Source organism: Geospiza fortis, unplaced genomic scaffold (genome assembly GCF_000277835.1).
Source record: "Geospiza fortis unplaced genomic scaffold, GeoFor_1.0 scaffold121, whole genome shotgun sequence".
Lineage (NCBI taxonomy): Eukaryota > Metazoa > Chordata > Aves > Passeriformes > Thraupidae > Geospiza > Geospiza fortis.
The window spans coordinates 2,284,179-2,288,591 of NW_005054346.1; positions in this window are offsets into that span (position 1 = coordinate 2,284,179).

Sequence of the window (4,413 nt, forward strand, 5' to 3'; positions counted from 1 at the left end):
GCAGTGCGGATTTGGAAGATTTCTAGCAGTGTTTCAAATAAATATTGTTACAATTTTTCTTTCTTCTCAGCATTGTAAAAAGTAATTACTGGGTCTCCAATTATTGCAAATAATCTGTATTTTAAAACCAGATATTGAACCTACAATGGAGTTGGAAGTGCTCAGTAAATGGTTGGACTTTTTGATCTTTTCCAACTTCAGTGGTCTTTTCCATTGGTCTTTTCCAACCTCAAGGGTCTTTCCAAACCTCGATGATTCTATGATTTTCTGACATAAAATCTTTCATTGGGAATATGTCGCCTATCCTTGGAGCAAAAGAAGTGAGATTGTATTTAAGCCCAAGTACACTAAGACGAGTTTAAGACTCTGGGAACTAAAATGTTTGCCTTTTGAATTAGAAGTACAATCAAATACAAATTCCATATGTTTGAGTGGTTATAGTCATGAAATCCCCATGCTAGACTTAGAGTTGCTAAAGACTTGCTCTTACTCTTGGGACAAATTATCCAGCCTCCCTATATCTTAGTATACCCACCTGCAAAACCACTCCAAAATACTGGTTACATGAAGTTAGAGGAAGGCTGAGGTCTTCAACTACTGTGAAGTACAGAAGTTCAGAGAAGGATGGAGGAATGTGCAATGTGTTACTATGCACAAATCATTTGTACAGAAAGTAAATACACATGATTTGTGTAGGAGGCACAAGAAATTTTTAAATTGCCATTCTTATATTTCCCCAGCATGAAATTTTCAGCAGAACAGAAAAGATAGAGGAGTCTCTTGCGTAATAAAAAGGCTGTATTTTCACTCATACAAAAATCCTGTTTCAATATAAGGAGTATTTTTATATTGCTTCTTTAAGTGTGTTAGCAGGGGTAGAGATATCTGAGATAAAGTCTAGACACTGGAATTTGTTTATCCAGTTATAGACACTTCTTATTTGTCATAAGCAATGCTTTTTTTTCAGAATGCTTGGCCAAAAATTTGAAACCATGTTGCCATATGTGTCTTAAGGCAGAATCTCAAGACAGAACAAGCTTTTCCTCACAAAGGTGCCTACTGCAGAGCCTTTAAAAATTTTCTTCTCCTATGGTTAGCTCTAAGAATTGCATACATATAAAGAAACCTATGAACAAAAGTATAGCAGTCTTTCCAAGACTAAAACTGTACTAAGGAATGGACTTATCAGGTTTGTAATACTGTGCTCTGATGTTATTTATCAGTATGGTTCCTAAAGGCTTCTATGGAGGGTTGATCTGTTGATGATTTGCCTATTATACACCTATTTTCCTTTAGCTGCTTCTAAAGCAAACCCATATTTAAATGTCCCTCAATTCTACAAAACAAAAAAGGAATATTTAACCTGTATTCCTGTCCTCCTGCGGAACATAGAAATTCTCTAAGTGCCGTTGTTCCATTCTTTCACTTAAGTTAACTGTCTTATAAAAGTTCAGTGCCATTGACAAAAATTCAAATAAAATTTTTCAGTTATGGTAATGCAGCATCCCCAAGTAAGTTGAAGACAGAATGTCAAGATTTTTAATTGCAAGTCCATCCCTTCTAAAGATACTTGTACATCATTTTAGTAAGAAAATTACATCTGAATACCCTCCAAGGTAATGTCAAGCACCAGTTCATTGCAACAAAATTGTCTCAGGTACCAATAACAGCCCGTCTCTCATAGTGCAAAGCCCAGCACAACCTGAATAACCAGCCCCTAGGAGCGGGGATTCTCAGGTTATCAGCTCTCTGTTGCTACTGTAACTCTCCTGACTACACAGAGTGGTTAGTTAAGGCTAACCAGCCATGGCACTCATGCATGGATTATATCACGTTCATTCTTTTAGACCACAAACCTAAACTAGAACTTAATCAGCATGGCCACTTTCACTGTCCTTCATCTGACAAGTTCTCTGTAGGAGTTAAAAGAAATGGAGAGCAGATCTTGAAAAGGACATTGCACTCAATCAACTTCAATATTTTTTAATGAGTTATAACAGAGAAAATGCCAGCATGAATGCGCTTAGTCTAGTTTATCATTAATGAGTGTGATTTACACTAGAAAATGTAAACCTCTTTTAAACTCCTGTTTCTGAACTGTTACGTCTCTAACAAATGTGCAGCAAGGTTTGTTTTTTCAAGCCAATGCAACCTTCTCATGAAGGTGAGAGCTGGGACAACTCAAAGGTATAAAACATGCTGATAAGAAGCTAATGTCCTTTTTCTGTTCTTCCCAGTAAGTGGCATGTTCTAAAGTCTAGGTACCAAATGTAGGCTGCCTGCCCACTCACTTTAAATGAAGCCTTTCTTGTTTCCATACTGTGCAGAATTGCCTCTGTTTCAGCAACCTGAGTTCCTTGTAAAGTGTAGGATGCTGTGATGAATCCCATAACTTGATTCATTAAGAGGGAAACCATATCTCAGTTTGCTCTCCTCTGTTCCATCCAAAGCTGTTATCACTACCAAGCTGCCCTTGGTGTTGGCAATTTCTCTTTTCTGTTCCAAGAAGAGAAGGAAAAGAAACTCTGATTTTCTTTGTCTCAAATCCTTTGCTTAGCTGGGTGCAAGTTTGATAGCCCCATTGTGTCAGGAAAGCAGACTTATCACATGTGTAACTTCCAGGCTCGACTACAGTGTTTTAATCCTTCCCCAGGTGCCAGCATGACAGAATTCCAGACCTCCCTCCAGTATGCCCTCTAACATAGTACAATTTAAACTGATGGATCAAAGAAACACCAATGCCCCTGTATCCCTACCTCCCTTAAAGCCCTTTTCAGTATTTTTGAGCTATTTCTATCTCCAGCTTCTCCACAGCTCTAAAAGTGTACTTTAAAATTATATTTTAAATGTGTTTTAAACTGCCAGCAGTAGTACATATTAGCAAAGGTAGCTAAATTTTTTTGAGTCTTTTTTTCCCACTGTGTTACTTTCCTTCACTGTTTGGTTTTGGTGCTTGAATTCCCTTTCCATCTCATACCTCCTTGCATTTTACTTTCAGTGAACGTTGCAGAAAGGCAGGATTAAAGACTGAAACCTAGAGCCACAGAAGCCCATAATTACATTCTCCCCAGTACAAAAGGAGCCAAGTTTTCCTCTTGAAAGCAAAGTTTCTAGAATAATAACCAAAGTATTCTACAATCAGATGCCAAAAGCAAAATTCTTACTAACTCTGATAGAGTCAGGTTTTCATCTGGAAAGCAAATACTTTAGAATAATAGTCAAACTACATTTTTTAAACATTTAAATAAATCAGTGTGCACTTCAGGTGTAGCAAGGATACGCAGTAAGAAAAGTAAATGTGTAATAAAGCAGTGGGTTTTGCTTTAATATCCTACTCGTGCCCTCCAAAAGTCAGTTGCTCAACCCTACCTTTGAAGTCACTTCTGAACAGGGAGCAGAGCTTTTATTAAATAGATGCTTGTAAAGTTGAAGTTGCATTTATTGTAAGACTGAAGATTCACAGAGCAGATTTGGGGGCTTGCCTATAGTTAATGGAAAGTGTTTTCAACAAGAGATGTACAGCATGTAAGCACACACACACATTCACCTCTGCATGTTCTCACCAGAAATAAATTTGAGATTTTAAGCGGGTCATGTTATGGGGGGGATGGGAAGCTCAAGAGAGAGAACACCAAAAACCAGACTGAAGAGAATAATCCTGCCTTGGACAAAGTCTTTTCCACCTCCAGACTCTATCGCACAACTACTGTCAGATTTGCTGCCAGTGTGAAAAAGAGACAAAGGAAAATGCTTGTTTGCCTTTCAGCAGAGAATACAAAGTGTGTGTGGTTTAATACAGTCCTTTTTCAAAAGGCTCCCTGTGTTTCTGAAACATTAACAGGGATTTAGAGTAGTTCTCACACGTTCAAATGTCAGCTGGTTTTATTTGTCTACAGCCCACATGTTCATTTTGCTCTCAGAAAGGCTGAGAATCAGTTTGGTTTGAAACACTTTTTGCTCCTCTTTAGTAAATTCAACATAAAGGTATCAAAGGGGCTATCCATTTATTCCATATTGGCATTATATTTTTACCCATATTTTCTTTAATAGGTACTCCATGTGTTTTCTATAAACTACAACACTTTGCAGCAAAATTCTCCCCATATTCCTTGTTATTCTCAGTGCTCCAATGGCTTATCTCTACATGGATCTTTCATCCTCACCAGCGTGGAAGAGACAGCAAAAGTCCAGTTTTAAAAACGTGCTGGGCTTTTAATTCATTCTATTGTATCAGTGTCTCCCATTCTCACGACTCAGACACAAGATTCTGACCACAGCAGTAAACTGAAATCCCACCTTCTCCTGCGTTTATGGCTCCTAATGGTCTCTCTACCACTCTTTGTTTCATGGAAGTGTCTCCCTGCCCTCTCATCAGCCTCAGCTCTTGCCCAGCCGAGGAAACCTCATCGATAA